The sequence below is a fragment of the Primulina eburnea genome, chromosome 4 (genome assembly GCF_022965805.1).
Source record: "Primulina eburnea isolate SZY01 chromosome 4, ASM2296580v1, whole genome shotgun sequence".
Classification (NCBI taxonomy): domain Eukaryota; kingdom Viridiplantae; phylum Streptophyta; class Magnoliopsida; order Lamiales; family Gesneriaceae; genus Primulina; species Primulina eburnea.
In genome coordinates this window covers 27,855,210-27,863,616 of record NC_133104.1, presented here as the reverse complement: position 1 = coordinate 27,863,616, position 8,407 = coordinate 27,855,210, and the positions used below count along the sequence as shown (strand labels likewise).

The 8,407-nt window shown below is 44.6% G+C and overlaps 1 pseudogene; it reads left to right on the top strand.

The window, feature by feature from the left end:
• Positions 1–244: 244 nt before the first annotated feature.
• LOC140830934 (ran-binding protein 1 homolog b-like) lies at positions 245–2,364 on the top strand (annotated as a pseudogene).
• The last annotated feature ends 6,043 nt before the right edge of the window (positions 2,365–8,407 follow it).

Sequence of the window (8,407 nt, the reverse complement as noted above, 5' to 3'; positions counted from 1 at the left end):
CATAGATGGAAATGAAGCTGTGCTGTTTTGCAAAATTGAACAGCTCCATTGGAGGAAACCCGATATCAAATTTTGACGTTGAGATTGGAGATGCCCTTGGTAGTATATGAGACATCCCGGCCAAAGTGAAGGAACACCATGGAGGGGATCAATGGAAATCTGGCTGCTCCTCCGAATACAGTATGAACATATATTAGTTATAATTTGCTTAATAGCCACATAGGCCCTCCCTGTAAGTATTGGCCAATGGCCCTTCCAGGCATCCATATAAGCATTTAACCCCAAATTTCAAACACTCGTCTCACAAACCCGAAACCCTACTCCGTATGCCACTCCCAGTGTCTCTACTTTCCCTGCAGTTATTCTCTGCTAATAATGGCGAACGTAGCAGAACCCGCAGCTCGAAATAGAGAAGAAGATGAGGAAGACCCCCATCCAGCGGTTGAAGATGAGGATACCGGAGCACCTGTGGCCCCGATCGTCAGGCTTGAAGAAGTTAGTGTCGTCACCGGCGAGGAGAATGAAGAAATTCTTCTGAATTTGTGAGTGTTCTATTCTCGGACGTAATTTTGGGTAAATAGTAAAATCTTATTTTTTGGGTTTTTAGTTGTTTATGCCCCGGATGCAAATTGAGGTCGCTTGTTTTTTACGCGATAGACGTGATGGTGGTGGATTTTGGGATCACTGCAATAGTTTGGTAACCATGAATGGTTTGGTTTTGTTGAATGGACTGTGATTGGCTGGGGGATGAAGTTGTACTCTCTACTTATTTTGTTGGAGTTTTTATTATTTTATTATTTTTTTATTTTACTGAATTGATTGATGCGGGTCTGTGAAGCTGTTTTTTTTTTCTGTGACTGTTCACGGTTGTGATAATGTTTTACTTTTGAAATTATCATCAAGTGTTGATTATGTATGATTGATAGGAAGGCAAAGCTGTATAGATTTGACATGGAAGGAAACCAATGGAAGGAGAGGGGAGGGGAGTTGGGACCGTGAAGTTACTGAAGGACAAGGTGAATGGCAAAGTTAGGATTGTCATGAGGCAGAATAAGACCCTAAAAATTTGCGCCAATCATCTTCGTAAGCAAATACTGTTGCTCTTTTTTGTTAATTTATAGTTATCATTCTTTTTGCATGTACTTTGCGCTACTTTAGTAATAATCTTTGTTTAAAGAATTGTGGAATCTGACAATATCGTGGCATTTATGTAAATTATTGGTTTTGATTGGTGCCTACAGTGCTGCCCACATTTTCGGTTCAAGAGCATCATGGGAATGACAAGTCTTGTGTATGGCATGCTGCTGATTTTGCTGACAGAGAGCTGAAGTATGAGACCTTCTGTATTCGTTTTCCGTCAGTTGAGAGTAAGATGATATACTCTATCTCCTAGTTGGTTTATTTTCATTTCTTACTGGTTAGATTACTGAATAATTTGTTTTAGTTGAATTTTGCACCCCAGATTTGCCAGTTCATGCTTCATATGATATGTTGATTGGATTGGTGTTCTTTGATATAGCAGTTGGGATTGTACATGCCCCGCTCCTTTTCATTGACATATAATTGTTATCTGAAATTACTTTGGTTCTCTAGGCCTATTGTGGTGTTCCTATTGTTGACTAAAGTTGGTATTGGACTGATTATATTATGAAAATTGTTCTTCGATCTCGCCTGGAAGATCATGTGTGAAACCTAAGTTTTAGTTCAATCCAACTTTTGCCGAATATAGTTATAACTCAGTAAATTTTCTCTTGTTTGCTTGTGATAAGAACTTACTTGTGATTGATATTTTAATAATTCGATGTTGAGCTGTATTCTGTATAAATTTTTATGCCTTCTTACTCTTTGTATTGCTTTCAGATTGCAAAGCTTTTAAAGATAAAATTGAAGAAATCACTGAATCTGTGGCACAGGGCGGTGGAGAGAGTGAAGAAGCCAACACTGCTGCCAGTCTTCTTGAAAATTTGAGCGTTGAAGGAAAAGATAGTGAAGAGAAGCCAAAGGCAAAAGAGGAGGCACTTTCATATGTGGGTGAGAAAAAGGACGACACTGAGTAGCAAGAAAATCAGTGATGAGAAATAAGCTCTTTGTTTGTAGACGTCTTGGTTTTTATTGACAAGGTTCGAAGCATGGGTTATTCAGTTGAGTCAGTTGAGAGGTAACCTAGTGTTGAGTATTGTTTTATAAAAGCAAGTGGGTGGTTTATGGTTGTGATTTGTTTTCTGGCTCTTAGTCGCTGTCAATTGGTGAGTTCCAATTCCAAGTTTGGGTTACCTTTATATTTGTTGTTGCTTTGTACTGGCTTCATGTTCTACTTTAAATACATGATATTTACCTGTAATATATTTCCATCTTGTTGCTCTTGAGATGTATTCTAGCCCATGCTTTACATATTTTTCCTCGTTAATGCCTTTGATATCTCAAAGGTAGAGGTGAGATCACCTGGTCTTTTGATTATCAAATAACTTGTTTTGGTTAGCTCAATGTTAGCTCAATGATGCAGAGTGTCATGCCACAACCGGGTTCGTGTCCGTTTTGATCCAAACTCCAAAGCCTACACTTGTTGAAGATTGTAGGAGGATTCTTGTAACATTGTGCATATGCCTTTGGTATGCATTTTGTGAAAATCAGTACTTTTAGAGTTTGAACTCAGCTTGTGGCCTACTGATTAGCCTAATGGCGAGCAGTTTTATTTGAAACTCTTGGGTTCAAGCACTTGCATGTGTGAGTTGATGCATGTGCTATGATCTCTCATGAGACTGATGTAGACACTCAAGACTAATGAGTTGCCCAAGAAATTCATTACATTCGTGAGAACAATGTTAGTGTATGTTTTTCAGTTGACCCACTTAAATATAACGCAAAAGGAAGAAAAATACAATATTATGCTAGAAAGTATACTGGTTACAGTGAAATGAGGTAGACTGAGATGGGCGAGGAAATACTAGATGATAGATAATTTGTGCATTCTTGCCAAGATTTCTTAATGGGGTAGACTGAGATTGGCGAGGAAATACTAGATGATAGATAACTTGTGCATTCTTGCCAAGATTTCTTACTTTTATGTCATACCGAAAGTTGACAAGAATTATGCAATATTGGAGTCGGTGTTTACTCAGAGAAAGCTCATGCTAGCCTTACATCGATCTTTAACCCATTGTGATGAGAACAAATGGCAAAATATCTTGTGCTGGTTGATTGGTTTGTACACTAATACGTGATTGCTTACTTCCTACCACGTTGAGTTTTTAGTCAACATTAACAAGATTCACAGTACCAAGCTTACATGCAAGCAATTCAAAATTGTTAAACAGTAATTCAAGTTTGGTATCGGATAAACGTTAACTTCGACCCCTCGAAGTCGGTTTGTTTCAGTTCAATTTCATGAATCAAGATTCAAGCTTCCGGGCTCGTAAGATTTTAGTATATTTATAAAATATTAATTAATTTAATAGTTGTCAATTTAAGATAAAAATATAAACATCTGTCTAATCTAAATGAGCCAATGGATGACTTAAAAAAGTCAAACACAGCACTGATTTATCGTTAAGGAATATTCTTCTGAGACGGCAATCAAACCCATGACGTCTAACTGCTTTAACGGCGGTCCTTCTGAGACCAAGAATTATAGATTAAGGCGTAATCACCTTTCTTGATTTACTATTCCAGCTAATTTTTTTATTAGTAAATAAAATCTTATTTTTTTATGCCTAACAATTTTTAGTTGAAGGTAGGGTAAAGTTTTTAAAAAAATTAAATTTTTCTTTTGAAAAATATAGATGGACCTCGAATCTTTTTTTTTAAAAACATGATAACTGATACTCACAGGAAATTTAGGCTCCGATCCCAACGAGCGTCACTAGTTCAGACATGGGCCTTAAGATGACCCTGAGCCTGAAATAAAAAAAAAGACCGTTAAGAGCGGGCCAGGAGGGTGTCCTGGCGTATTCCCTCCGACGCTCAAGTCAGTGACTAAGGATATATGGGGGGAGCAGCTAAGGGTGTTGCTGAAAACAATATAGTTAATGAATCAACTGAACACTCAAACCTGGTATTTATAAGAGGATACATGGGCCCTTGATGAGCTTGTATTCCATTTGGGCTAGGCCCATCTATACTTGGGTCCTTGATGGGCTTGTCTTCCATTTGAGCTTGGGATGAGCCGAGAGTAGTTGGCCCCTCCATGTCATCCATCTGGGCTAGGCACATCCATGGGGTATCACCAGTCTCCCCCTCCCAAGTCGAGATGAATCGTAGGTTCAAAGTTCGATTAGTTGTGTTGTCTTTGGTTTACCGGCGACGAGGACGTACCGTAATAGAAAAATTTATTTCGTTTGTCTTTAACGAACGATGTTTGCCGCTGCGAAAATCACGGGGATCGAGGCCGTGAATTTTTTCTACCGTTCGCCAGTCTCCGAAGATTTGGAAACAAATCAAATCATAATCCTGCTCCGCAAGGAAAAGATATCAAATCAAATCGCAATCTCCTCTAAATGGTAAGATTTGGTCTGAGTTCCCCTACAAATAGTGGTCCTCCCCTACTTCAATTCTTACTTCTCCCACAAAAAATTTCCTCTGCAATTCATTCGTCAGCTCTTACCCGCCCACGCTTCATCTATGAGTTAACCCTAACGCAGTTTCATCATCACCCCGTCATCACCGTCGTACCCGAGTCAGCGCCTCGCCCAGTGCGCAGCCGCCGCCCCGCCATCGTCCGAGCCGCGCTTCGCCCAGCGCGCAGCAACCATTGCCCACAGCCAGCGTCTCGCCAAACCGCCAAGCGCGTCCCTGCTCTCAGCGCACGCTCGCCCAGTGCCAGCGCCTCGCCCATCTCCTCCTCACCTGCCAGACGCTTGCCCTCGCCGAGTGCCCACAGTCGCAAATCCCACGCTCGCCCTCGCCATGCGTCGCCCCTGCCGAACCGCACTGCCGTGCGCGCCAAGGCGCCCACACACTCGCCCCTGCCGAGCTCGCCCGACCGCCCACGCTCGCCAGAGCTCACGCTTGTCGAGATCACGTCCGCCCAAGCGTCCTGATCGCCCGAGTCATGCTCGCCTGAGCGCCCGAGCACACCGCTCGCCCGCGCGCCCACGCTCGCCCGACCGCCTACGCTCGCCCGAGCACCTAAGCACCCCGCTCGCCCGAGCTTACGTCCGCCCGAGCTCCCCGCTCGCCCCTCTCACGCCCGCCCGAGCGCCCTGCTCGCCCCTCTCACGCTCGCCCGACCGCCTACGCTCGCCCGAGCACCTAAGCACCCCGCGCGCCCACGCTCGCTCGAGCTTACGTCCGCCCGAGCTCCCAGCTCGCCCCTCTCACGCTTGCCCTCGCCGCCCAAGTTCGCCCGAGCGTCTAAGCACAGCCCCGCTCGCTCGAGCACAGCCACGCTCGCCCGAGCGCCACTCGCCACGCTCGCCTGATGCGCCCTAGCCCCGCACGAGCGTGCATCAGACTTGTGCTCGTCATCGGTTCATCCTTGCGGCCTTTTGAGTATTCTTTCACGTCTCTTCCTGTGTCAGTTCTCTCCTTTTGCTGTTTGATTATCCGTAGCACCCATGTCTTTATCTGATTCTGAGTTTAATTCCTCGAGTGACTCCGAGAGGTCCAGCGAGTCTAGCAAGTCTAGCAAGTCCAGCGAGTCTAGCAGGTCCAGCGAGTCTAGCCAGGGTAGGACTTCCCTAGCTGATCCTGATTTTACCCTCGATCCTCCTCAGGAGGAAGCCATCACTCATAGTCGTCCGGGTAAGTAAGTCCGTCACGTGACCCAACAAATGAACATATCTGAGGCAGATAACTTATGGTACGGTCATTTGTCATCCCAAATCCCTTCTGGCAGCGAATCAAAAGTTAGAACTTTGTGGCACATTCCTCCATCCCATCAGATCATCATTCCTACCGCTAAGGACCTAACCTACCTAGCTCCCAAGGGCTGCTACACCTTCTTTCAGCACCACCTTGATGTCGGTCTCCGTTTTCCCTTGTGCGATTTCTTCCAAGAATTGAGCAAATACTATCAGGTGCATCTAGGTCTGGTCACTCCCAATGCTCTCCGCTTGATAAGCTGTTTTGCTGTGCTATTCCGGGCCTTAGACCTCCCTTTGAATTGCACCACTTTCTCCTACTTCTTTGTTCTGTCCAGATCAAAAGAAGGACCTTTTTATGTGACTTGTCGGTCTAGTCATAAGCTTTTTGACGGGGCTCCCAGTCATGTGAAGGATTGGAAAAATTATTACTTCTTTATCCAGCCTCCTAAGGAATTGACCTGTTTCACAGATTGGTACCCTATTTTCACCAAGCCCGACCTTTCCAAGAGTTACAAGAAATATAAGGAGTATCTGGAGATAAATAGTGTATTAGGAGATCGATGCTTTAGCATTCCCCAACTTCTGTCTGAAGATATCCTGTGCCATGCCGGGTTAAGTCCCGCGAAAATTAAACTGAAGGAGAACGCTGGTAGATACTCTCATCTCTTCAACCTTTCTATTTCTCTTTTGCTTATTGTGTTCTTTGACGATATTCTCATTTGTTTCACTGTTTTTATTTGCAGGTGCTAGAATCATGAATGCCGCACTGCAATGTGAGATTGCAAAAAAGAAAGTTGGGAGTTCATCCTCTGCCCCTCAGAAATCAGTCGTTCCAGCAGTCATGACGGGCACAAAGGGAGATTGCAATGCTGCTGAGAAGAAGAAAACAGGTTCTTGCTCCACTACTGCGAAGAGGCCGCTAGCTCCCCTACTGCTGCGAAGAAAAAGGCAGTCTCATCCTCCTCCGCCCCAAAGCGAGCCTCCTCTCCACCTCCTCCGCCTGGTAAGAAGAAGACGTCCATTGATCCTAGCCCGTCAGTCCCGCATTCTGGTAAGCGCAAGATTTCTGAGATCTCAGTCGTGTCGGTCTCTTCTCCAGAAGGGTCAGGGTCGGATGAGGGGCCTCCCCCTGCATCAGGGGTACATCCTCTATACACATCAGATACAACCATTGTGGGGCGGGGTCCTACTCAGCTGGCTCAGAAGATAATGTATCATCTTCCTTCCGATGCGGATGCAGCGTTCATTAATTCACTGGGGTGGTCTGACCTCACTCGCCGGACACGCAGCAGCATCACTGAGGTATATTTCTCCTTCTAGTCTCTAGATTGATGTCCAATACATGTATGATTTTCTTGTCATCTTTTCACTCTTGTCTATTTATCCAGGGCATGATGTACATAGGGGAATTGGTGCAGCATGCCAACGCCACTCGATCTACTGCTTGCCAAGACTTGCGCGAGGGCATGGCTCTTCGTGAACAGTTCCAGGCTACTATCGATGAGATGAAAGCGACACATGCTAAGGAGCTTTTGGAGTCCCAAGCTCGAGGTGACGAGCTTCTGAAAGAAAAACAAGAGCTTCTGAATGAGAAACACGAGCTCCAGCGACTGACAGAGGACATCGTGAGGGAGAACCAGAGGCTGAAGGAACAGTTAAAGACTGCTCAAGCTGAGGTAGCACAAATCCATAGGGACCTCAAGGACGCCAAGGCGTAACACGCTTCCGAAGCCTCTTCATTCAAGGACGAATTCCTCAAGTCTGAGGAGTTCAACGATATCTGCGCTCCTAAATCTTATCATTTCTTGGAGGTAGGTTTCGAGGGTGCGGTCGGCCTCTTCAAAGCTCAGGGCTATCCTCCGCCAGGTGTCTCTATTGACTTCATCGACATTGAGGCTTTTGTAGCGAGTCTTCCCCCCGATTCTTAGACCGTTACTTTTGTTATTTTTTTATTTCTGCAGACATTGTATGCCTTCGGGCCATATTCTGTTACTTTCTGCACCACTTTACTTTCCATAGTACTATGCGACTTTTGCGATGTTTACATTTGGTTACTTTCTTTTGCACGCTTTTTGGCATGTACGAACTCGCTTTACGCAACATTGAGCATTTTGCATTTGAATTTATGGCTTCTTCGGAGTTTGTATATGATATTATTAACCGGCTAGGGCAAATAAAATCCCTACCCTCTAACTCCTCTGCTAGGTGATACCTTAGCAGGAAAATTCAATTTTTCACGCAGCTCTTCTACTAGGCGATGCCTTAGTAGGGAAATAAAAATTCAACACCCCCACCCTCTAACTCCTCTGCTAGGTGATACCTTAGCAGGAAAATAAAAATTCCACATCCCCGCCCTCTAACTCCTCTGCTAGGTGATACCTTAGCAAGAAAATAAAAATTCAACACTCCAACCTTCTAACTCCTCTGCTGGGTGATGCCTTAGCAGGAAAATAAAAATTCCACATCCCCGCCCTCTAACTCCTCTGCTAGGTGATACCTAGCAGGAAAATAAAAATTCAACAGTCCACCCTCTAACTCCTCTGCTAGGTGATACCTTAGCAGGAAAATAAAAATTGAACACTCTGACCCTCTAACTCCTCTGCTAG